Here is a 27999-nt window from a genome sequence, read left to right as displayed (position 1 = left end):
GTGAATGGCGTTTTTCACAAGCAGCGATGGTCTACAGAGGCTGTAAAGTTTCTAAAAAGTTAGAAGACACTGCAATGGGCCAAAGAACTGGTGGATTAGATAAAAAATGGAGTGAAACTGTTTCAAAAGAAGGTACTGTACATTCAAATCAAATAACTGGCAATGACAGACCTTGTACAAGTTTGCAGGCTGGTTTCAATACTGCAGTTACTGACTCTGATTCTAACACTGTGAATGCTCGTTTAGAAGGCTTAACTAAAAAATATTGCTTTTCTAATGGTACAACTACAGAAATGACTGAGTCAAATACTCAAAGTATTAACAGAAATAATGAACATGAAGTGTTTCGTTCTCTTAAAGACTTAATGTACCATTCTGAATGAAGACTGTTTAAGTTGAAATCTTTACAAGTGGACACTGCTTATTTAAATGAATGATTATATGCATATAACCGGTGCCAGAAACATGGTCTAAAGCTAACTGCCAAAAAAAAATGCATTATCACATCTTTTGGGAAGTTGACTGCCCTGGAGAGCTACTACATGGATAAATTGACCCCAAGTGTCAACCCAGTTGTTTGGGATCTGGAAACATATATGGAGGAGTGACTTAATGTTCGACTGACATGCGTCTCCTGTGGTGATGAAATTCTCCTATGTTGTGCAGCATATTAACAAAGGGATTACTTTCATGTCCAGAATGTCACTGTCCCTCTTTATGCAGCCCTTATAAAGCCAATAATTGAGTATAATGCCCTTTTGGAATACATCTGTCTAGATACTAGCAGCTGGAAAGCCTACACAAATACCTTACAAAAACAATACTAGGCTTAATCAACTTGCCCTACACAGACCACCTCAAAGCCTCACTTCTATAAAGTCTCTTAAGGACTGCTAAGAAGTCCATCCCTTGACCTAATGGAGATGGACTACACATCAAAAAGTCAAACAGGATCAGAAATACTCTTACCAGGGATCTAAACCTGTTCTACAACATCAACAGAATGCTAAAACAAAGCTCATCCTTGTCAAAATCCAAGTGCAACTTGGATCTATGGATGGCTAATTGGAAATTTACTCCGGGTCTCCCCCATACTATTTTTTCCATAACTTATGGTATATCTGTGAATTTCTTCCCGGGTCCCTACTGATAATGGGTATTATTCCACTCAGACTTTCTCAGTCAACAAAGATAAATAAAAAAATAAATAAACACTAATGGGCAGAGGCAGCTTCTTAATGATTTAACCAATGACTGGGGACTTTCTAAAAAAACTATGGTATGATCCTAGTTACTACCACTAGAGATATTATAAATATAGTACATAAATGGATAAGATTAATCTAAACAAAATAGGTAATTCCAAGCACCAAACGGAAATATGGTTAGGTTTAAAATGGCTCACAGGAGCCGTTAGTCTAGTAATAACCTATGAACCTATAAACATGAGTATTTAAAAAGACTGTATGACAAACACAAGTGGCAAACAAGAAAGGGGCTTCACTGTTTTTCAACCTATCTGTAATTCTGGTCTGGCATGTACTACAGCAAGTATATTTATGTTGTTTTTTATTATTTTTTGTTAATATTTTGAATTTTATATATTGTTCCCCATTAGTTATACTGACAGAAAGAAGTTAGAGTTATTGTGTAATAAAATGAAATGAAGCAAACTAGCATAAGACATGCTAAAAAGAAAGTGATTTGGGTTTGTTTTCTATCTGCCAAGATCTCAGTCATTTATATAAATGTGAATAAAACCTATGTACTTTCTTAAAGTACAAGGATTTGTTGATTCAGCTACAGTTCTGGGAAGTTATTAGCATTAGAGTTGTGTTCTGTGTGAAAGTAAAATTACATCTCAGAGATTTTTTTTGAAGGGAAAAGGAAGTTGATCCTATTATTCCAAAATGGTAAAAAGTGACTTTTGTACAGAAAATGAAAGTCTGTCAAGGTTAATATTCAGTCCTATTTTTACATATTCACCCAAACATCAGCATAAGTACAAGGTAAGTTATAAAACCACCATTATTTTTCTGAAACTCAATAGAACATTTATCAAATAAAATTACTTGTACCTTAAATTAACTAAATGAATACTGAAAAGACAGGACCCAGACTTCAGTAAAATGTTTTATGAAACTACCAAGTTCCTTATGTTCAACCCTGAATAAAATAAATTTAAACACAGATCCATTCAAATTTAAATCTGCAAGGTAATGCTGTATTCATCTACCACTCATGGAACTTAAAGAAATAGTTGATACTTAAAACAATATGTAAGCAAAAGTAATCTTTATACAGACCTAAAAGATTCACTGCTTCACATTCAAATGGGTTGAAGATTTGCAACAAAACTTGAAAGGGGCTAATTTGAGTATGGTATGCACTGAGACCAAAAGAGTAGCTAGGGTGGGATGAAAGGGCAGCCATCCAGAGTGCAAAGTGTTAGAGGATGCAATTAGCTGTAGTGTAGCACTACTTTTATTTCCATACTGGCATTTCTGAATGCCGGTATGGAAATTAATTTGTGTTCATGTGTGGTGCAATTTAAATTATAGCAAGCCACTTGTTGCAAATGTAGCAAACAGCTTGCTACACCTTTGAAAAGAAGGAAATACCTTTTTTGCTCTTTAGCTTGAGGGGAGCGAGATCAAGGAATGACACTAGGGGCTAAATAAGCCAGCTATGGCTCCGACTGACAATCACAGCCCCGAGATTGTACTGTAGTAGAGCCCAAGGAAATGGCTCGTTTCAGTATGCCACAGAGTTGGCTGTACTACTCAAGCAGGTACATCAAAGACAAAGACAGTGAAATACCATCTTTAGGTATTCAGTTTTGAAATCTGTGAGTAAAACTGCTCCACATAACATATACAAAACTCCGTAATTTTTTCTTTGTCTAGTTTTCTCAGCCATCAGCTTTTCTGATTACAGGTCTAAGCTGCACTAGGAGGAGTTTTATTTCAAGTTTAGCTACCTGAATTCATTCATCAATGCCTATTGCTACTTCTCCCTCCACTGTGATCACCTTGAGAAAATCCAAAATATGATGCTATTCTGTGACCCTTAGTCTGTATTCCCAGATAGGATTCTTTTATAGTGGAAGATACCTTATCCAAGTCCAGAGCTATATGTAAATTGGGGTGGTTGGAAGTGGACTCCGTGTTTCAAGCAAATGATCTATCAGATTCTACCAAATCATTAAACGTTTACTGACACACGGACATTTGTTTTTCTTCTGTTTATAAATGGTTTTGAGTATCACAGGAGTTGGTTGCAACTAATCCTTACCTCATCAGGATTTACTCTCATCCTGGGCCTCTTATCAATCAAGTGATTATTACAATTATTGTTATTACTTTGTTGCTGAAACACTGTACCTTTTACCGATGAACCATCAGTGAAGTCCCTGCAAGGTGCACTCTAACGAAAGTGTTGTTTGTACAGCCAAAGCAATCTACTCTAATACTCAGCTATTACAACACTGAAGTACAGAAATGACTTATAATTTATAAACGCAAAATGCATCTACAGGCCTTAAAAATTCCTTTACTTTGTGATTTAATAAAATCAGCATCTTTAGTTTCTATCTGATCTCATAATACTTAACATTTATAAACACTTAAAGCAGTAGAACAGATAGCTCAATACCCAAATAATGATTGTGGTGCATGACTACTAGTTACATGAACACAAATTAAATTATGAACTGGAATAATGCGCACTGCACTTGAACTGTTGAGTTCACGTAACTTATGCTCCCATCAGACTTTGATGTGACAATCTTCATTAGTTCTCTTCTGACACTTTTGTTTCATCCCATCAAGCAAGAACTTCAAATTACACTAGAGAAAATGATACAGGTTTGGAATATGATCCAAATGACATAACATTTTTAAAACACCTCGCATTTCAGATATAGACTATTAAACTATGGGTATGGAAATCCCTGTCCAGTTGCATTTGATCAATGAACCATTTCAGGAAAAACTGCTAGACAGAAAAATTAGTTATTTGTGTTTCTTAATGGAAAAAAATATTTATCCACCCTAGGTGACGTGAATGACAGATCCACACATCTCCCCCGGTGAACAGCTTTGCCCTCACATCTCCTTTCTTAAATGTAACACCTTATAAGGTAGCACAGCATGGGGGGCGTTTTTCAATGGCATGTTCTTCAGTTGACTAACTTGACAAACTCAAAAAAAAAAAAAACTCCCTAAAATTATACTGATATTCAGATTACACCCCCCCCCCCCACCCACACACACACACAAAGGATGCAATCTATGCAGGGCTGTGAAATATGCTAAGCTTTATTCACACCTGACACATTTGCAACACACATCTAACTTTTTAACACAACACATCTTAATCTAACTATACATGGAATGAGTAAATCTTTGCATAGTTGTCTGTCAGTTTGCTGTCATAATACATAACAGAAAACACAAGTACAAAAAAGAAGAGCAAGATATATGCTATTACACCATTTATTACCCTGTGCTGACTGACCATCACAAAGTACATGTCTGTGCATGTACACTCCTGCAGATGCCTATGAAGGTTACTGTGAGAACATGGCATGACAGAAACAAGTGTACATCCCCAGTCTATATGCTGAATGTTGTAAGCCTCTCAGCAGTGGGTAATGCTCTGCAAAGGATCATATGGTCTCCTATCCAAGGATGTGAGAACCATCTCTGGCCACTTATTACTCTCCTCCATCACTGGCTTCTCTAGCATCTTAGTACCTAGCCAATCCTTGAAAACTTAGATTATAGGCAGGGCTCAATCCCTTTATACCATGAAGATGGCATGTACATGTAAGGATCTTTACAGGTTCATAGTTTAGCAAGTTAATTCTGCACTGCTGATCCAATGGACCATTTTTAGCCTAGCAAACAATCCCACACATTTACCAAGACATGAATCAATATTAGATCCGAACCTAGTTTCAACCACTTTCCATAAAGGTTATAGGGTTCACACCAGGGGAGTACTTACAATTGTCAATCCAGTTGTCCAGGTTACACTTAAGGGTCATGGAGCTACTCTGTCTAGCCCCTAAGTGGAATCTATTCCATAAAAGAGGTATTCTCTGTGAAAGGTATAAAGTCCTATATATTTTTTGGTGTTTGCTTTAACATCAGAAAGGTAGATACCAAAGAGGAGTGATCCTATGACCAACACCTGGGGGGTGCTACTGATGACATCTATGTTAGACTGGGTTTGGTCAGTGAACCAGTTTGCTATCCAGTGGGTAGCACATAGGTTTACATTTAATTGCATTAGTTTATCAATGATGCCAGAGTGTGGAATGGTATCAAGGGTTTTGGCCAAGTCCCAGTATGCTGTGTGAACTGACTTACCTCAGTCTAATACCTTACTGACTTATTCAAAAATGTCCAACAGGTTAAACAGGCAGGGTCTACCTTTAACAAACCCAAACTGGTTTGAATACAGGCTTTGGAGACTAACAAAATTAATCTTTATGGGGTCCATAAGGATGTGCAGCTTGCCTTAGAGGTAAGGCTACTTAGGCTGCTAGATGTACAGTTGCACAGGTTAGTTGTGGGTCCCCCCTACTGGAATGTGATGACTACAAAAGTTCTATATACCTCTGGAACAAACTCAGTTGGCAGGCTGAAGAAGAACAGATATAAGAAGGAGACAAACAGGCAGTACTTGGTACTGACAAGAAAATAACCTGACACATTGTCAGAACCCATGGACCTACTGTTTTAGTGTTGGAAAGAGTGATTACAACTTGCTTAGCGGTAATTTGAGGGGTTAAATAGGCATGCTAATATGCTGTGAGCAATTTGGAGGAGATAGGGAAGGTAAACTTTGAGCTCAATTTGTCATCTAATATGTTTACAATATCCTTAGGTGGAAATAGAATTATGTTATTTTGTACTGGCTCAAAGCACTGTTGGTTATTATTTCTTAGGTCCTTGACACAGATAAACAAAGCTTTGTGGTTATAGTTTGCATAGGTGGCAAGTCGCAATTCATGCTTGCTCTTTGGGATTTGATTCAGTTAAGTTCTTTGCTATGCATTTTGGGCTCTTCCTTGGCTGATCGGGTATTTAGTTTGCTTTTATGAGTTACAATTTCTTGATACCAGTGTTCCACCAAATTATTATTTTTTTATTATGGGGACTGAGGCCTTAATACTAACTTTCAGATAGGCATAGAATTTACCAGTGAAACATGCAAATCAGAACCATATAGGTGATGAGGGTGTTTGAATTTCATCATAAGTTAGCCGGAGTAGACTTCCTTTAGAATAATCCCTCAAGATGGCGGTGTTTATAAATGACTGAGGTCTCGCATCTAGATTAAATGTTACTGCAAAATGGTCAGATATGACCAGTGATTTGTTAACTGCGAGCTCTGAGCATTGAGCCCCATTTTTGTGAGAACTAGGTCAAATATTTTAGAGCTAATCATTGGAATTTAGACTAGTTGGCCCAAGCAGTTGGCATTACTGAAATCCAAGAATCTGAGCATACTTGTTTGTAGTGGTTTAGATTCCCCAGGTAATGGTGGGAAATTTAAAGTCACTCAAGAGAATTATGCTAATTGGGTTATATGCTGAGGGATGTCAGTTTAAGATATGCCATCTAAATGTCACAAACTGAGGGTATGGTAGTTAGCTACTAAGTTGTATTGGGCTTTGTTTATTGTAAGAAAAATCTATAGAAAAATCTATAGAAGTTTTAGACCATTGTCTTACATTACGAGCCTGGTGGTGAAACAGTTTCTTAGGAACACAGAGAAACTCCCAGCAGCTACAATGTCCAATCTACTTTGGATCTGAAGGACTGGTAGGCATTAAAGCCCTGTACTGCAGAGGTGCTTTCATTATTCTTAAACCATGTTTCAATAACTACAAATACATCAATATGAATGCCTGTAAGGAGTGCAACTTTTTGTTCTGGCGTCTAGTATTGAGCAGTAATACATTTATTTCATTTTGATTGTGGTTGGCTATGTGGGTAATTTGAGGAGATTCACCTTGCCGAAAAAAAGGTACCATGGGAGAAGAAAAAGTCTTAGCCAATACACAGAAGCCATGAGGAAAGAGATGTAGACCACCCTTAGCAAACAGCCAGGCTCAACAATCATCTCATTCCCAGGCTGAGATATAGTGAATCCCCCCTACAATGACACCAGCAGTTAAGCCAACAATTAAAATCAGTTATCTTTTGTTTGTTTTATGGCATAATTTTTGGAACTGGTAGAAGACTGTTCAAAACTACTTTCACTCGCATTCCAGATGCATATTCAGAGAGCTCCATTATGTCCCTTTCCATATGATCCAAGGGGGTGCATCTCATGTTATTCACACTTACGTGTGCAATGAACAGATCATATCTGTACCTGGGATGAAGGGACTTGAAAACTTTAGTGATTTTACATATCCAGGCACCTCACAGGCAACGTTACCTTGTCTTTGCTTAGCTTGGTGATTAGTGTTTGTATCTAACTTCTGGAGTAATCTAGAACCATGACACTGCCAGATTAATTGGTCTTGCTTCCTTAAGAGGGTTCTGTGTGCTAGTTGTGTGACCTCTGTTAATGCTTATATTTCCTCTGTTAATGTTTATACTTCCTATAGTGTCAGAGTGAGTTGTGTGTTGGATATGATCTGTTAATTTGTGTTGAGTGTAGTAGGTACATTTGAGGATTTAGACTGATGCCTAGTCCCTAAATCCTATGAGGCTTAAGTAAATATTTTTAATCGTGTAGGAATAAGACAGCTTAGAGTTTGTAGTCTGTGGATGCTGAACTGATGTGGGTGGAGGGTAAGACATTGTTGAACTCACTGCATGTAGATCCCTGTGAGAGGGATGCATGGAAATGAGTTATTAGAGCCCTTTTGGATTTATAAATTGGATTTAGTAGGAGTTAATTATAGGTGAGCACAAGACAGTTCATGCACTGCCACATGATTCCAAGTGCTGTTTGGTTGGCTATAAGTAGGGGTTGTGTGTTGACTCCATGAACGACAAGTGCTGTTAGATTTAAAGTAAGTGAGAGTCTAAAGTAGTGATAGGGAAATACTACAACTGCAGAAGTTTGTTGGACTGGTTACATGTTCAGCATAAGTCTGCGCTGCCCACTTTAACTGGTACTCAGGCTGTGCTGATCAGCATAGCTAAGAGGATACTTGCACAGCACTGTGCAAACAGTTTAGATAAAGTGTAAATGAATAAGTAACTCACCAATGTTAAAAGAAGGCACCTTCCTGTAGTACAAGGAGAAACCGACTGCTATCATAAAACTGTTAATGATCCACTGTACTCAATCCAGTATCTTGCGGTAAATTCAACAGAAGAAAACAGAAGAACTACTGAAAATTAGGTGCAGTTTGAAGCCCAAATTCAGTAAACCACTCAGAACCTGTATCAATCAGTCTAACTTTCACTTTGATTATTCACAGCTGATTCTAATATGGCTGCCATCCCCTAGCCAAGCAGATTCATTCAGGGCTATATTTTACACATAATAAAATATTGAACAAAACCGAACAATTCAGAATTGCTAAAGTATATCCAGCAATATCAGACATCAGGCAAGGAATTATTAGCTGAGAATGACTAAAATTGTACATGTATTGTTTATCCACAACACAGAAATTCTGAAACAGTAAACAAAAGTTAAGGGTACCCACCATAACACTGCATCTGTGAGCAGAACACGGGATGTGGTAACAGACAGAAATAACATACTAGGTGTTAAGACCAGCTGAAACACAAAACTTTCCCAGACTCCCAAATCCCACTCAACTCTAATGATGCATTGGCTCCAAAAGAACACTCCAATTATGGACCAACAAAAGATGAATGAACAGACAAAATTTAAATGGAAGGAGGAATGGATGTTTAGTACAGCTGGAGCTCTACTCAAAGATCCAGCAAAATGGTGAGGACTCAATTTTCATATCTGACTTAAAGTTACAGATACAGCAAGAGAAAGAACCGAGTCCCTGAACTTGACCCTGTCTGTTGACTATCCTAAAGTAGCATTCCCTTACAAATGATTGTCCCAAAGGAAAACAAAGACACAGAGATGACATCAGACTTAAAATGTTTTACAAAGATAAAAAGGAATGGACAGGTAGCAGCTACAGAAATGTTGTCCATAAAGGCACCACTGATGAACAGAACAGAAACAGAATGTGCTGTAGGATAGTTGTGCAAAATGTTGCCTTAGTTGGTATAACAGAAGACAACAATTTGGAATCTGTTTGGAGAGGCATCCTTTAGTAATGCTTTTGAGCTCGTATTTCTTGGCAAATAAAATGAAAACATGATAATTCTGGGGAGGTGTCCTGTCACACTGTACATTAACAATCGGTGTATAACTATGCAATGCAGAAGATACCCTTCCTATTTATAGTACTATGAGAAAACAGGAAAATTAACTCTTGGATTTAAAAATAATCTCCACAGCCAACCAAGGTGTGAAGGAGGGCTTGATAAAGGTAAGTATGGGTTACAAATAAGACTTATAACTTAAAAATGTACCTTGATGAGCCAATAGTCACTAGAAACAATGCCTTCAAAGACAAAAGTTTTAGCTCTGCTGATGCAAGGGACACATAGGTTCCAAATAAAGAGCAGGTACTTGTTCTTGTATAAGGAAAAAGTCTAAGATGACAAACAATTTAAATGTCACAGAATAAGGCCTAAAATCTTTAAAGAACATACAAGTTTAGAGTCTAGACTTGCATTGAATTTGCAAACAGTAATTAAATGGACATTGATATAGGAATAGCTGAGGAAAGCATCTAAAGCCTCTAAAAGCTAATGATAACACAGACACATCAGTTAAAAAGGGATGCATGTCATTGGCAGAAGCTAAAATTCAAAATCTTTTCTACTTGCCCTTGTAAATTTTCTGAGATGGGAAGGGGAAGTTGAAAGAAACCACTTTAGTAGAGAACTCCTCATGCCTAGGCACTAAGAGAACTCAGGGGGGGCAAGCCATTAGCTAAAAAAATGGAAGATCCATTTGCATTCTTTGTCTGGCAAGAGTTAATTAACATTTATGGTGTGGAAGCTGAAAATACTAAATTATGGGAAACCAAATCTGTCCAAGCCAGAAATGAACAGCCAGTTATCACTTACACCTGCATTCTTTAGCTTTGTGAACAAATTTCATTAGTAGGCCTATCTGAAAATGTCTGTCAGTCCATCTTTGCTCTTGTTTTGGGGAAAGAACCAAAGAGAAATATCTGTGGTATATGGTGTCTGCAAGCACAGCAAAAAAGAAAATTGCAGATAGGGTGACTTCACTTTGTAAATATCATTGTTGCTGCCAAATTATTTAGGGGCCATGTGTGGCACATCAGAATGCAGCTACTCAATTTGTCCTCCAGTGAATTGGATTCCCATGCAGTGGGAACCATACATACATAGAAATATGCTGTTCTTGAAGATACACAACCTCTCATGGCCTTCCTGCAAAGGAAAAGGAATATGTTGGCCCTCTTGCTACTATATGACACTACTGCCATGGATGTCCATTATAATGGAGATGGGGCCTTATGGAAGCCATTTGCCGACCTTTCGAAGGAACATGAGGACTGTACTAATGTCTAGAACACTTAGGTGAAAATTTGATTCTGGACTGCACCAGGTTGCTTGTGCTGCATGGCCCTGATAGTGCCCAACCTATCTCACATGCGAAGCATGCACTGTTAGTTCAGCTTTTGGAAGCAGGAACTATGAAGGCTTTGATGGTTAAACATTAGCCAGATTCATCCACTGACACACATGCCTTTCACAAGCTGCAGAAATATTGAATGGTGAACTCAGTGGGTTTGAGTCCTGGGATGATTGAAACTTGAGTGTCCACTGCAGAATTTTTACACCGTATCAAAAAATGTAGTTTTATCAAAACTTAGGCTTCTGCAAGCCCCAGATTCCTAAGGCACAGACCTGCAGAAGGTGATGCATTTGACAGCATAAGGGAAATTCTAGAAAGTAATTTCAGACTTTGTGCCTAAAATGTTTTATTACCTAGAGAATAACTTATGAAACTTATGAGCTGAACTGGAGTTAGACGAGACTTTGCAAAGTAGTCTCTAAAGACTGAAAGGTGTAAAACAGAGACTACCTGTGAAGGTGATACAATGTCAAATACTGGCCTCTGCATATCTAGGGAAGGAAAAAACTTTGTTCCTTCTGGATGGAGGTGAGCAGGTACTAATCTATATTTTAGTGAATATTCTGGATAGAGAACTTGACTGGTAATGAGATGCTGCCATTCAAAAGTACAGTAGAGAGTCGATTATCCAAAATGTCTATTATCCGAATGCAGCCTTCCAAAGTTTGAGTAGGAAAAAATCATAAAGTCTGAACCCTTAAATGTTATATGTATTCACTTGTGCATGTTTTTTGAGGTTGTAGCCTGCTCGTGTGTGAAAAATATTCCTTACTGTCCATTGGTATCACCAAAAGTGTATTCCCTGCATGCAGAAAAGACAAGAGTTTAGAAGTCTTTTTATTCAGTTCAATGTACGTTTGATTATCCAAACTACCCTAGGTCCCAATTAGTTTGGATAAATCAACTCTCTACTGCATAAGGATTTTCTTGACCAGGTCCTACATTTTATGTACAAATTATCATCTTAAAGATTTAGAAAATTTACATGGTCACTACTGAACAGCAGGGGAGTAGAAGCTGAAGGGACACCATATGAATGGGCTCTTTTGGGTAAAGCTGTGAATGTAAGATTACTTGGGTCTAGTATGGGCTTACATCTTGTGTTTTCTTTGGAATTACAAAGAATCTGGTAAAATATCCAACTCCTTGCTGGTCTGCAAGACTGCCTAGATAGATTCTTTCTAAAGAAGCATCTGCACCTCCTTCCCTGCTGCTACTTTCTGTTCCGATATGCCATCTAGCAAGGGTGGGTAGGATGGTGGCGGCAATCAGAATTCAAAGTTATAGCTTTTGGCTACCACTTCCTTTATCCAGACATTGTAAGTAACTCTGATCCAAGCTGGAGCACATACGGAACATTCTTCCCTCACCACCATACACCTATAGTTGGTTAAGAAGTGAGCCAAGACTGCTGTTCCCTGAGGTGGGGCTGTCTATGGCCTCTCTGAAAGTACAGTAGAGAGTCGATCATCTGAACGTTGATTATCAGAAACGTCAATTATCAGAACCAGTCTTCCAAAGTTTTTGGGTAGGAAAAATCATAAAGTCTGAATATGTAAACATTTTACGTATTTGCTTAAGCATGTAATTTGAGCATGTAGCCAGCTCGTGTGTGAAAAATATTCTTTATTGTCCACTGGAATCATAGAATGTTTGACAAGTGTATTCCTGCATGCAGAAAAAAAAAACAAGATTTTAGAAGTTTTTTATCTGGTTCAATGATATGTTTGCTTATCCGAACAATCTGATAACCCGAAGTACCCTAGGTCCCAATTAGTTTGGATAATCGACTCTCTACTGTATAGAGGACCTCAGACTCTGTGCCAGTACCCCTGCTTGGATCCAGCTGAGTCCCAAAAGATTCTCTGGGGCTGGCATTGCATGCTTTTTCAGAACTAGGATTTCAACAGACTCTACTGCTTCTTTGTGAAGTAGTGTGAAGACTGAAATTTCACACTGCAGCAGAAAAGGATTGCCCCTTCTCTTTTTTAATTTCAGGAGGTTGCCAATTTCCAGATGAAACAATGCCTCAGATGTGTAAGTCTGTAAAAGGCACCTTGACATTATCTTTGAATGAGGTAAGGCATTGCCAGGATTAGCATCATACAACTGTACCAGATCCTGCCATCTCGGCAAGACATAAGGCACTCAGCCATAAAGTTGATAAAGGCAGAAGCACTGGAGGCCTGGGCTTTAATTCTCTTGTTACAGTCACTATCACACATCTCCTATATGAATTTTTTTTCTTCATCCAAAGTCTCACTAAAAGCAAAATATTTCTCTAAAGATGTTTAACATCTACATGTATAACATGGAGGATGCAAACACAAGCTTTGGCAGTCTATCCAAATTCCATTTTTCCTGGTCTGATGGTGGAGATCTGCATTTTCAAAGCTGCATTCCTTTTTATTCTGTCTACTAAGATAGTGACACCAGGATTGGAAATCATTGCTCATAGCAAACATTTCTCAGTGGAACAGAACATAATGCCCACTTTCCTAGGGATAGTTGACATGGCATCAGAATGGACACCATGTATTAACAACATCCTCGACCTTGTATGGCCCCGACACAGGAGCACTGCTCTGCTTGTCTAAACTTTCTGAAATCTACTCTAATGTGCACAGTAAGACGCTGACTGATTCGACTCAGCTAGAGCGTCTTCTGCGTGGAGACATGTGTGAATGGGCATACCTTCGTTGAAGGTTGTGCGTTAGGGCTGGCAACTCAGCACATAAAAATCAACTGCCAATCATTAGCGGACCAGAGTTCCGTTGTGGCGACCCCTAACCGGGAAAAGCTGAAAGATACATGGACCCCCCCCCCCATTTTTCTGCACAAATGTAAAGGTCACATTCAAAGGAACTAAACACAAAGTTAAATCTGCATTCCATTAATGCCTTTTTGAGATGTTTGGTGGTAGTACGCTGCCATTATGGTTTTACTTTCTGATAAAATAATATCTTTTATGGGAAAATGACACTTTAAATAATCCCCACATTTCTTTTTTGTGCTCACACCCTTCCTGCTGTGTGACTGAAGGGTATGACTAATGATGACCTTCTACCCAAGTAAAAAAAAATACTATTAATGACTGCTGATTTAAGATAAGAAAAATATAAATTAAATTACTTTAATGGAAATCCTTACTTTAACTGAAATTACATTAATCGAAACCTTTACTTTATTTAACAAAGACATTCTAATTAAATAAAAACATGTTCCAGGCATTGCACTGCAGTATTTTTTATATTATTCATAAAACAATACTTACTTATTCTTCAATCTCTGCCCTCACATTCCAATGGACATACTCCTTTCCACGTTTAATAGTGGAAATGCTATGTTTATTTCTGAAAAGGGAAAGGATATGCCTTTATTATTATTTAAAACATTCTATTTGAGATAATGGCATTTACTAGACATATAATTAGCACAGAAAATTATGACAATGAATTGATATTTGCGATGATGCAAGTGCTAGAGGGTGTGCATGCTATGTCCATCAACCATGCCAAACAAGTGTTTTTTTATTTTTCCTTTACATTTCAAGGCCATTTAATGCTATAAACAGTATTTTTTTTAGCTGGCCTGACTGGTCAAAGAAAGCAGATGGAAGAGGAGGATGACGCAGTGGTTGGGCCAAACAAATCTCAGAAAGAAACACTGGGTTGACTTAGGGAACAGGATTGTTACTTACCATGATGGCACTACTGCTTTAAACAAGGTTGCAGTCTACAAAGCAAGACCTAGCTGAGGCAACTCTAAGGCTAGACCCCATGCAGAAGGTAAGGGCTGTGGAGGAAACTTCAATTGAAAAGGTGTCTGTGGAACAACGGCCTGTCCAACTGATGGTGGTTTGACTAATGGGTAAACCAGTTTCCAGTACACCAACATCAGATAGGTGGATGCTAGTAGAGCCACTGCTTGTGGAACTGATACCTGCAGCACTCACATCAGGTAAAACAGTAACACTCGAGAAATGTTTGCAGGATAGATATCTGCATAGAAAAGTTCCATATAGCCGACATCAAACATCCAATATACTGTTAAACCTCAAATGTCATATTTGTTGTCCCCTTTCAGTGTCATACTTTATCCTGGGGGGGCTTTTTTTCCTGGAAAGGAAGAGAGGTCAAAACAGCTACTGGAAAAGGGTGAGGTGCTAAAGAAGAATTCACCCACACACCCTGAAAAAATGGTTCAGTTTATCAAGTGTAGGCTAGCCTCTGACTATAATGGGGGCTTAGTAACCATAAATGTGGGCAGTTAGTTTCTAGCTCTACCTTTTATTCAAATAACTTTTGCAATGTTAGAAGCCATGCAGCTAAACAGCATGCTGACTTGTGATGGTTCTTGCACCACTCTTCTGATTTCTTGTGTTCCCTATGTGAGATTTTTAAAAATGATTGTGACCAGGAAGTTGGGGCAGAGGAACCCTATTCTAGCCTCTGTAATTTTTGTGTCATTAAATAATTTTGAAAGGCCTTTCTATTGTGCCTTTTCATGGTGAAGATAAACCTGCAGCATACCATTCTTTGGATGTCATGTTAGACACAAATAAATTAGCTGCCTCCTGAATGATACTTAAATACAAAGTGAAATTCTGGGCCTTTGCCTTTGTCTGAAGGATTTCAAGCCTGCATAATGTATAGCACTTCTGATGATTCCCTGCTTTGTGAAAAAGTAAACCTATATATTGTTTGTCTATGACAGAGCTGCTTTCTGTCTTACCTGCTCCATTTTGTTTTCTGTTTTATGAAATCTTAACCTGGTGGTTTTGTTCTGTATGAGAGACAGACACCTAAATTATTTAGCTCAGGATTTCACGTTTTTTCATTGGGTAATTTGAACAGTTTCCTGAGTGATACTTAAATAGAAAGTGAAACTCTGGGCCTTTGTCTTTGAAGGATTTCAAGCTTGTACAAGGTACAGCACTGCTGGTGATTCCCTGATAGGTGAGAAAGTAAAGTTGTATTTTTTGTCTGACTGATAGAGCTGCTTTCTGTCTTACCTGCTCCATTTTGTTTTCTGTTTTAAGAAATCTTGGCCTGGTAATATTATTCTATGCGAGACCGACACAAATTATCTATGCTCATACTTCACAAGTTTTTTTCATTGGTTAATTTGAACTGTCTCCTGAGTGATACTTAGGGTTGCCAGCTGTAAATTTGAACTCATGAAGTCCGCTTTTTTTGTGTGGAGAGGAGAAAGTAAATGTATCCTGCTCGAGCGGGGGCGTGCGATACACTACTAGCTACTACACAACAATGAAATGCTTTTAACTTCAGTATTCCTGGTAGCTACATAGTTTAGACAGTACATACATTAACTTAAGTGGCAGTGATATAATACAAATGGACAAATTTTATTTTCTTTTCTAGCTATCATTATCCTACCAACTACCAAGCAGTGACAAAAGAAATCTTATAGCAAGATTTAAAATGCTTAAGCACTCTGCCAACATTGCCCAGTGTTGCATTGTAGTACACTCAGACTGATTTTAGAACTTCACCATGCAGTGTAATACTGCTAGCAATTAGTATTGTTGTATTATCCTCATCTACTATGTTGAACCGTATTCCATGAAACAAATTGTGCATCTTGCTTTTTGGGCACTTACAGTTACCCAACATTATTTTGCTTTTACTTGATTCTGGACCACATTGAAAAATAAAACTATCTCTTTGCCATGTTCAGAAAATGGCAATGCATCTTTCTTAGATCTAGAGGCTTGAGTCATCTTTCATTCAGTCTTATTGCCATTTTACAACTGCATAGCGGTCCAGTCTGCATCTTATTGTTGTAGGAAGTTACCTGTTTTAACCAAAACATTAATGAAACTCTTTAAAGTATGTGTGCTTTTCTGAGATTATATACTTTGAAAGTTACATAAAACATGTCACCTGTTAGAAATCCATTCATCCACAACCCCTTTATCCCATTTTTGCATATGTGACATGTAAAGAAAAAGAGTGGGAGGTCAGTCGGACCCAGTACAAGATCTTAAGTACTAGCATCTGAAATGTCACACTAGGGGCAGTAACACTTAGCTCAATTCAATACAGGTGCAGCCAAGGACTGAAACTTCCTAATCCAAAGTGCAAAGCGGAAAATATGTTACATCTTAACAACTGAGTACCTGTCCGCCCCAGTACAAACAGTATTTGACAGAACTTTCAAAATGCAAGGGAATGTTAAGATCATCATTTCTGAATGAGCAGTAAAGTGATGTTATTGACTTAAACGATCTTATAATCAAAACTTACAATTTTTTAATAGCAAAGATAACTACTTACATTTTTTTGGGATTTTTTAATCAGATTTACCACCATGTGCACAGGCTGCTAGCTCTTGACCTTTTATCTCCATGGATCATCCATAATTAGGTTTAGGAACATAGAAAATAAATAACTGGAGAAAAATGCACTATATTGACACTTTTCATCAATACTGGTACTTACATCTGCAGCAGCCTAGCAGTGCAATTAGTGCCGCCTGTGTTCAGTGGGTGGTCCCATCAGCTGATGTCACTGTGATGTCACAAAATAGGTGGGGCATGGGCAGGAGAGGGGGTGGAAATGGGTGGAGTTGTGTGATGTCCAGAGAAACCTGGCAACCCTAGTGATACTTAAACACAAAGTGAAACTCTAGGCCTTTGTCTGAAGGATTTCAAGCCTGCATAAGGTATAGCACTGCTGGTGATTCCCTGCTAGGGTTTCCCACCCACCTGTTTGTTGGTCTTTTTAAACCTGGTGATTTTAAGCTTTCCAGCCCTACTGTAAATTGAACTTAATCAGCTCCTCCCTTTCTACACTAATGCTTATATCTTGAATCTTTTATTTGAATTATTTAGTTGCCTTTCCTTGTGCTTATATCGAAAAAGTGCATTTTGCCTCTTATTGTCTGTTGTACTGATTTACTTCATCTGAATTCATTATCCAACTAGCTGTTGGATACATTAGTGTATTTTTACACTCTGGCAAGCACTTGTTTTCTCATCAAGGTTAATGGATTTTCCTTCTGTGCACTGAGAAGTAGTCAAGGAGACTTCTGTATGTAGTTTTTTTGGCTGGAGAGCTTATTAAATCAGATTATTTTAGTCCTTTTATAAATTCTATACAATTGAGTGGCTATTGGCGCATTTATACAAACTGATGTACTTTTATTGAATAATCACACTTTAATGAGCTGTTTGAGGTACAAGTTTGTTTGTGGTAACACTTCACTCCGGACACTCTCTTAATCTGCTTTTACATTAGGAGGACTAGGATTATTCATCTAGTGGCTGTAGGTGTTTACCTGGTCTTTCTGACCTGGGAAACTCACAAAAGGGCTCCAAGTATTGTTTTCTTTGCACTTCACTTATATACTGTGACTGCACTTCAGCAGTTTAAAAAAAATACTGTTTGCTGCTGCTTTGCACTGTATTTTACCAGTGCATTTGTTGCACTTTGACTGGATTTCACACCAACTACTGCTTTTACTTAGTTTTTAAGAAAAGATCTGCTTCTGCTATTTTATTCTGTTGCTACTATTAATTCAAGAAGAAAACTGTGCCGTTTTAAAAAAAAAAAAATCAATTATCCTACTTTTTTCCTGTTGTTCTGTTGCACTGTTGGCGGTTGTATAGATTGGATTCAGACTGGCTGAATTCAGTTGTTGTAGCCTGAGCACTAAAAATCAGGATATTTTTTTTTGGAGAAGCCCCTCTGTACCCTCGTGGCAGGAGTGTACAGTAGGACTATAACTAGTTCAGGGCTCAGTTTTAGCTACTTCATTGGTGCAGGGCTCAGTTTGGGCTATTTCATTGGTGCAGGGCTCAGTGAGCTATTTCAATCATTTCTTTGTACTAACTGCTTTGCTCTTCCTTGCATGTTGCGCACCATCAAGCATCACCATGTGGGCGGGGGATAACTCTCGATAGTTATAGATGCAAAAGCACCAGTAGGAGTATATTTCCTTACAAGTGGCTTCTAGCTAGCAGAGCAGTTCTCGAATAGCTCTCAGCTGTTCAGTGAACCACCCAGCAGAGAATATACCTCTTGCCTATCAACATCAGACCTTAAGGATCCCTTATTGTACACCCCATAGGTTAGTCACCCTAAAATAGCTCACTGCAGAAATACCAGGTTCAAAACTTGCATTATGGTCAGTTTCCTTCTGTTTCTCCTGCCATCCTGGTGGGCATGTTTTTTTTTGAGGCAGTGCAGCAACAGCATCATGTACACTGACAACCCCTTACTCCTGAATCACTCAAGTACAATTTGCGAGAGATGCTCTTACAATAAGACTATGGAATCACTGCTCTCTTGCACCCAGAACAGCAACACTAAACAGGTTGTCAGCTCACACACCATGACTCTTATTCGTAATATGCACCCAACACATAAACCTTCATATCCAGAGGTACTCTCCAGAAACCTACCTAAACACCAGAGACCTCCAAAACACAAACATGCTACACTTAACAAAACACCCAAAGCACCCAATACACATAAAAACACTAGCACCTGTGTCTCACCAAATATGCCCTTAAGGCAATACACAACTATTCCAAATGCTTCAGTTATAGTGAGACATACAGATGTCCCACTCACCAGGTTGAACAAGGAGAAGGTTATGGTCAGCTATACTAAGGTATACACTGATGCCCTGTATAAACATCTACACAAATGTGTAGACATAGCCATGCCAGATAGGATTAAAGCAAGATCCTCAAGAAAAAACAAACCAACCTGGTGGGGTCTAACATTAATAAATTATACAATAAGTGAAAGAAGCTGCTGCCTAAAAATACAAAACTGAGATCCCTTCAAAGAGCAACTATGAAAACAATTTAGAAATCATAGCCAAGGATAACCATAAGGCTTTCTTCAGCTACGTCCACAACCTAAAAGGTAGGAATCAGATGTGTGCTGAACTAACTGTGGATGGCATCACACACACACACACACACACACACACACATTGACCCTGTAGAAATTGCAAACCTGCTGGCAGACAGGATTGGCAAAAATTTCACCCCCCTATCCCCCCAAGCATACCACAAACTGTTTTCATCATCTCCTCCTCTCTGCATCTCCAAAGAGAAAGTCATACATTCTCTCTCCAAGGCTAAGAACACAGCCTCCATGGGACCATACGGCATTCCAGGCTGTGTTCTCAATGTTCTAAAACAAGAGCTAGCTACTCCACTAGGCAGTCTATTCAACCACGGTCTGAGTACTGACTTTGTCCCCACTGAATGGAAAACAGTGACTGTTATCCCCCTCCAAAAAGGCGGCTTGGCAACAGATCCAGGTAACTATAGACCCATAAGTTTAATCAGCCTCATCTGGAAGGTAATGGAACGAATCAAGGACCTCATAAATAAGGATACAGGTGACCTCCAAACCCTGGATCCATCCCAGTTCGGTTTTGTCAAGGGCATGTCGTGCCTGCTAAATGTGGTGGACTTCAAGAATGTGACCAAAGCCATAGACGAGGGCAAAGCCATGCGCACAGCCTATATGGACTTGGACAAAGCCTTCAACATTATCCCACATTTGGGCATCATTGACAAACTAACCCAGTTAAATATCAACTCCTATGTTGTCAAGTGGGTTGCAAACTAGCTCACAGATCGACAACACTCAAAGTGGGAGACTTTACCTCTACCAGCAGACCTGTCACCAGTGGGGTCCCACAAGGGTCAGTACTGAGCCCTCTCTTGTTTGGCATATATTTCTCAGAAGTCCAGGCCAAAACAGAGGCTAAGCAATTTTGTGGATGACTGCAGATTAGGTGCTATCACTGAATCCCCAAGCGATGTCAGTATATTTCAAAAGGGGCTTACACAGACCAACGATTGGTGCCAAAGCCATGGTCAAACTAAATGCTAAAAATGCATCTTCATTCCCTTCAGTAAAAACAATGTCCCTGCTGATTAGAAAATAAACACCACCAAGTACCAATTCAGTACCGAGAGACTTGGCAACACAAGTTAACTGTGACCTCAGTTTTGACCACCATGTGTCTACTGTTGTGAGGAAGGCATTCTACGTTGCTCACCTGATTAGCAAAGGCATCACCTAAAGAGCAAAAGATGTTACAACTCCCCTGTACTCATCCCTCATCAGGCCCATTACTGAATAAAATGCACCCTTTGGTATGCACTGTACCAGACACCTGCAGCAACTTGAGAGACCTCAGAAATTTCTAACAAAGAAAATTCAGGGTCTCCAGCACGTCTTATACTGACAGACTGAAGTCACTGTCACTGTACTGAGTAGCGTATAGACTCCTTAGAGGTGACTTATGTCTGGTTTGTGGGGCTATCTCTGACCCAAATCTAATGGAAATGCTGTACATCAGTAAGTCAAATGGAATTACAGTCACCCATTCCAAGGACCCCAATTTAGCCTGCAACATAAACAGGAACTGCTGGAGAGACAGCTACATCTGTCAGAGGTTACCAGTCCTCTGGAATAGGCTTCCAATCCATATCAAGCAGAGCATCTCCATGAACCTGTTTAAGTGCAACTTGGATGACTAGATGGGAAACCGTAAATTTCTGCCAGGGACTGCCCTGGCTTCTCTCCTTGACATGGGTGGTCCTTGCTAGAAAAACCTTGGGCATAGACGATATCTCTCATCTATTATTATGAAAACAAAAATGAGAGATCAAAGCACGACCAACACAGTAACCAAAAAAGGTCCTTAACATCTGACGTCAAGAACCTTTTTTGGTTAATGTGTTGGCCGTGTTTTGATCTCTCATTTGTGGTTTCATAATTTTTTTTTTCCTGGTTTGAGTCATCTAGTATTCTACTCAGATTTAATGGCTAGGCTTGTAAAGACCCTTGGGTCAACAGCCTAGTAACATCCTATGAACCTATAAACCTAAATTTCTCAGGTGTTGTTGTATAGGGACGACTTCCTTACAGAAGCCATGGCTGCTAAAGGACTAATAGCCTGTGCAAGATGTTCATTACCTTGAAAGATAGTAACAATATTAAAATGGGAGACAAAAATTGTTCCAAGAGAAGAATGCAATGGAAAGAAAGTCTTCAATACAGTAATCTGAAGCAAAGTATGACCTCAGGAAAATAATCATTTCTTGAAGCCATCTTGGCTAACCAGTGTGTGGCCAAAGCTGTGGCAGGAATTGGAACTGAGATGTTCATCATATTGGTCACTGCCGCAGTAGCCTTAGCTATACGGGTTATATCCTGCCAAGGATATAACAGCTGGCCAGCTTCCAAAGCTTCAATGCACCTTACACATACACAATCTAACATGCAGCTTGGTCTGAGCTGACTAAAAAGACAAGTTTGGGCACAAAGCCTTCTGAGGCTTTCTAGGATCGACGGTTGGCCTATGCTTTCCTTTGCTGGGCAGATAAGTTCCCTTTGGAGGAAAAAAAAATCCATTTTCTTAATTTTGTTGACGTTTTATTACTTGCCCCTTCAGGAAAGTTATTTTAAGGACAGAAGCGTTGTGATTTAACAGACTGTTGAGACTGTAATGTACTTTTAGATGGAGCACTTGTAATGTACTTTTAGATGGAGCACTTGTTTTTTCTGTCAGTTTAAAGTGGTATAAAGTAACTGAAAACATTTTATTCTGTGAAGAAATTGTTTATTTCACTTTTATGGGGCTGGCATAGTGTTTTAAAATGCTTTATTACTAAGTTTTACTGTCAATAAAAGTGTTTACCGGCAATTGCTGCTAGTCTTCCCTGGGAAAGAGGCATCATTTACGTCTCGATCATGGAACAAATGACTGGTCCCATAGTCAGTCCCTCTTCCAGCTGCAAAAAGAAAAAAAATAAGCATACAGCCTTTGTCACCATGGCAGGCTAGGAATTTTCCTCAGCTGCAGGTGGGGGAGACTGCTGTGTCGTCTTTTTTTTTTTTTTTTTTTATCTCAGACCACTGGTCTTTTACCCCAAATCTCTCTGGTGTAGCACCTACAGCTACAATGCACTGCGGGTTAGCCATATCCTGTGTGGCTGTTGGGGTCTCCTAAGTGGGCAAGGGAGAGCCATTCTTGTTGGTCCTGGGAGAGGGAACAGGGAAGGCTTCCCTATTGTGTCACAATGCTGCGACCACCCCTGGGGAAGCTGCTTCTGCCATTAGTAACATGGTTGGCCCCATTTTCCTGTCAAAAAGAAACAGAAAAAACAAGCATGTACTGTATCTACTCTTCCTCAAATTTCTCTGGATTGGAGTTGTTTACTGGGTCCAGCTCAGGGTTTATTCAGGCTATTGATCCTTCTTGTAAAATAGTTTCTTGTAAAAGAAAGAGGGATTTCTCTTTTCCTGAAGTTCAAGATTCTGAATCTGAAAAGGAAGTTGCAGGGATGGATACAGGATTTTCTCCTCAGATTTCTGATTTAGACTCAGAGAAAAGCTCAGTTTTTGATTCTACCTGTGAATGGTTCTCCTTCTCTGAGACTATTGCTACAATGTGACAGTGTTTTCAACAAGAGAAAATGGAGGATTCTCAGTCCCTCACAAAATGCTCTGTTGTTACAGAAGGATTTTCCAGAAGTTACACCCATTTGTCCTGTTGTCTGGTTTAGAGGATATGTGTTACTGCCTGCAATTTTCCTGAGAGTCAAACAGCTGCCCCTAAAAAAGCAGATAAGATGTATAGTTTCTTGGTCTTTTAAAATTGTATACACTATTCCCAAACCTGACCCAGCAGCAATGGCTTTAGTGGATTCCACTGCTGCTAAGCACTTAGTTAATTCCAGTCCTACTCTTTCTGATAAGGATGGAAAATATTGATAAGTATGGGAAAGAAATGTATATTTCTGCAACTTTGACTTTCATAACTTTGAATTGTCAGGCTCAAGTTAAAGTTGGTTCTGACACACTGAAAGTATGAGAAATGTTTAATCTGCAGTTTCTTCTTGTGAGGAAAAATCTGCATTAAAAACCTTGGTTCTGTCTACTGCTCTGGTCACTACTCATTGTTTAGCGTGTGTGTACGACTCTGTTGATACTTCTTCCAGGGCTAAGACCACTGGTAGTGTTTTGAAGAAGTTTGCAGGGCTGCATTCTCAGAACCTTCCAGATGATGCTAAAAATTAGATTTTAAATTATCTCTGACAGAGATTTAGTGTTGGCTCCTCTGCTGCAGAGGTGTTCAAAGTGTGATGAAATGAGCAAGCTGATCTAGGAAATCTCTTAAAATTTTTCAGTCTTCCTTTTCTAAATTTTCCAAGGGATTTTCTATCTCTTCATCCACTTTTGGCAAAAAAAAAAAAAAAACAGTATAAACAATCTCAACAAAATACCAGTAAATAGAGGAAATGGATAGGGGTTTAAAAATATGTCTAGAAACTTCCAAAACCAAGGACAGTCCAAAAAGTCTGAATGACTATTCAAGAGTCCCTCCCACCCTGGCCCCTTTTTTTCTTCAAGAAAGTCTGAATCTCCATTTTTCTCTTTGGCAACAAATAGTTTCAGACAAATGGGTTCTGAAAATCATTCATCAATGTTACAGGTGGCAGTGGGGGAATTCCACCTTTCCGGTGGGGGGGTCAGTCCTCATTCTCTAGATCAAACTCTTATTTCTACCAGTTCTTCATCACATGCTGTCCCAAGGAGTGACAGAACCAGCTCCTCCTTCCCAGTTGGGGAAGGTGTTTTATTCCAGAATGTTCCGAAGGCCAAAAAAAGAAAGAAAATTCTTGGAGACCATTTCTGGATCTTTATTTATCATCACAACCCTATTCATCCAGACTTCAGATGTTTAAGGTTTTATGCGTCTGGATCACATTATCAGTTCGGACTTACTCTCTGGACTACCCAATGCACCAAGAGTGTTCACAAAATGTCTAGCTCCAGTTATAGCTCTCTGCAGACTACAGGGTATCATACTTCAACAACTTGCTTATCTTTGCAGAGTCTTTTTCAAAGTGTCAGGAATCTCTCTCATGATTGAGATCTCTTATACAAGCTGAGATTCCAAGAGAACATTCAAAAGTTTTTATTGACTCCTTCACACAGGATTGTACTGAAGGGCTGTCAGCTAGACACCTCAGTTCAAAGAGCTTTTCTCCCAAAGGAAAAAAAAATAGATCTTTATTTATATCTTATTCTAAGGCTTTCCACTCAGACTTTGGTCACTATGAGGGAATACCTCAGGATTTTGGTTCTTATGGCATCTATGATACTCCTGGCAAGATTCTACATGAGAAAGATAGTGTTATCTGAAATCTGTTTAGGCCCATCATCAGCATCCTTTATCTTGTTAAATCCCAGTGCTGGGCTTGTCAGACAAAAAATCGTTTGGTGGAGGGAAAGGATATCCTTAAATCCAGGTCTCCACTTCTCCCTCACTGCTCCAAAGCAGTCACCAGAGATGCTTCAGACTTTGCTTGGGAAGCAGTTTCAGGAGAGATAAACATGCAGGGGTGGGTGTAAGACACCAAGAACAGACACAAACACATAACAGGAAGATGTTTACCCTGATCAAGTCACTCTACATCATGAACCATCTTTGGTCCCGTCCCCCCCCCGAGACCTCTTCATCTGGTTACAAACAATACCACAGTAATTTCTACATCAACAAGCAAGGGGAAACCATATCGTACCTCCATTGTAGATTAACGGTGTTAGTTTGGAATACAGCTTCACAGCACAATTTCACTCTCCAGGAATCCTATATTCATTTGAAGCAAAAGTATGTGGCACACAAGCTAATCAGGCCAGGGGAGACCCTCATGAATGGAAACTAGATCATGGGATCTTCCAAGACTTGATCCAGCTGTAGGGAGTTCCTTGAGTAGACCTCTTTGCCTCCGCCCAGAAAGATCACTGGCAAGATTCTGTTCCATGACTCCATGCAAGAAGGCCTGGAAGACGATAGCTGTTTCTTTCCCTTGGACTGGAATGTTCCTTTATGCTTTTCCAGCCTTTCCCCTAATATCCAGGGTTTGTTTGTGTCTTTTGGCTTTTCCCGGTTAGGGGTCGCCACAGCGGAACTCCCATCCGCTAATGATTGGTAGTAGATTTTTACGTACTGGCTTGCCGGTCCTAACGCACAACCTTCAATGAAGGAAGGCCCATTCACGCATGTCGCCACACAGAAGACACTCTGAGAATCGAATGGGCAACGTCTAACTGTGAGGCAACAACGCTACCGCAGCACCTCCTTCAGAAGGAATCACCCAAGATCATTACGGTAACTCCCTTCTGGCCCAGGCATCCATGGTTCTCCCTTCTTTTGGAAAAGGGTTTTGCATAAGAGGCCTCCAAGAAAACCACTGGCCCATCCTTGGGATCTTAATTTTGTGTAGAGAAGCTAACACTTGCTCTATTTGAACCAGCTAATCTGGCTAACTCTAGGTTCTTAACCAGGAAATCAGTTTTACTGATTGCTCTGATATCTGCGAGAAGAGTATCTATGTAGCGAGCTTTTATGGTGGATCATCTCTATCCCATTTTCCAAAAGAACAGGGTTTCTTTGCGAACGAATCCTTCTTTTATGCGTAAAACAGTATGCGAGTATACTTTAAGCCAAACTATCCATCTCCCCATTTTCCTGTGTGAACCCAAACATGAGGGTGAAAGGATATTCCATATCTTGGATGTGCACAGACAACTCAGGTACTACCTTGACAGAAGTAAATCTTTCAGATCTTTGGATCGATTGTTCATTTGGACAGCCTGTGTTAAAACAGACTATTTCCAAATGGTTGTCTACAGCTATTACCTTTTGTTACAGCAAACAAAACAAAACTATTCCAGGCAGGGTCATGGCCAACTCTTCCAGGGCCATGGCTTCATCTATGGCTTTTTTTAAAGGGATGGATTCTAGAACTATTCTAGAAGCTGCTGCTTGGTCCTCTGTACATACTTTCATAAAGCACTACTATAAGCTTGTTTTCTTCTCTAAATCCAGATCAAGCTTTGCTAGGACAATTCTCCAGGTGTTCTTGGACTCTTCTCCTAAGGTAATCAACCCATACAGCAAAGGCTACTGCAGCAGTGCTCAATATGTTGAACACAGTACAGCTGTGCAAGTTAAACTTACTTAACAGTAGCTTTTTGAATGATCACTGTTGCAGTAGCCACTCCCACCCTCCATCCCCCTTGTTTTGTGGTGCATTTTCTATGTCATTGTGCAGATATTTGTTTTTTGTTGTTCTTAGCATTTTACTTTCAGGGCGCAGTCTACAACTCACTGCTGGCAGGAAATCTCTCTGGGGCTTTGCAGCCAAACTTGTTTTTTTTTGTCAGCTCAGGCTGCCTGACAGTTTGGGTGCATGGAAGGTTTCCTGAAGCTTCAGAAACTGGTCGGCTGTTATATCCTTGACAGGATATAACCCATATAGCTAAAGCTACTGCAGCACTGATCATTCAAACATACTGTTATATGTTTAAGTTATACAACTGTACTTTCTTCTACCGCAAAGCATTATGGGAAACGTGGACAGGGTTCTGAAGCTTTGGAAATGTTTGTGTGTTGAGCAGTTCTAACACCTGCACTGTCACTCCTGTCTGTTCCTGTTGCTACAGCTCTATAAAATAAGAGCTGAGGTCTCAAAAATTATATCACATGAAAATTTAAAGGGCATTTTTTTAATTTAATTGCTGATATATCTGTGTATAAAATGGCAAAGTTCTGTGCTAAAACAGCTGACAGTACATGTTTATTAAGGTTCAGGACTCTATAAAAAGAATCTTCCAATTATAAAAAGAATGTACTGGCTGGCTGAATTTCTTGACGGCTCGTTTTCAGCCCTTTACACAAGTGTTAGACAGTTTCCTTAATATAATTCTTTTTAAGAGGCTTTAAGCATCCAGCATATATCTGTATTTGTCCACCAAAGGCTTTCAGATAATTTGATTTGTATGGAATGTTATACCACAATGAACATTTTGAACAATGTTTGTTGAAACTGGGATTTGGAACAAAAAATATGTATCCCTCTTCTGAGGCAAATTCAGACACTGCATTTCCTCTGTAATGTGTGCATAGCTGGATCAGTATGCTTATTCACAACAGCCACTGAATAAACATTAATAACCTTGCAAAAACAGCATTAACTTTGTGTTAATGAAATGTATATTAGTTTGCCTTTGCAAAACAAACTCAACATGAAAAAAAAATCTAACAGTAAGAAGCCTCAGTGCATACTTATTAGTGCCATTATTTGCAATTTACAGAAAAAATACACAAAATATGCTCAAGCTAACATTCCATAAAATATCTATTATTGGCATAAACATTGCAATGCCTTATGGGATTATTTTGTTACTTCTCAAGAGTTCCATACTTTTTGCATGTTCTATTCATTATCTATGTGTCTAC

At 39.2% G+C, this 27999-nt stretch overlaps 1 long non-coding RNA gene across 1 annotated transcript in view; it reads right to left on the bottom strand.

Moving 5' to 3' along the window:
• Window positions 1–27999, bottom strand: part of LOC122794079 — a 749354-nt gene that overhangs the window by 551950 nt on the left and 169405 nt on the right. The window contains exon 2 of the long non-coding RNA XR_006363613.1: window positions 13961–14039. This is a non-coding gene — a long non-coding RNA (uncharacterized LOC122794079). The remainder of the gene's footprint in view (window positions 1–13960; window positions 14040–27999) is intronic.

The sequence above is a fragment of the Protopterus annectens genome, chromosome 2.part1, assembly GCF_019279795.1.
Source record: "Protopterus annectens isolate FY-2018-M chromosome 2.part1, PAN1.0, whole genome shotgun sequence".
NCBI lineage: Eukaryota > Metazoa > Chordata > Ceratodontiformes > Protopteridae > Protopterus > Protopterus annectens.
The sequence above is the reverse complement of the archived record's forward strand: the minus strand, read 5'-3'. Positions and strand labels throughout refer to the sequence as shown.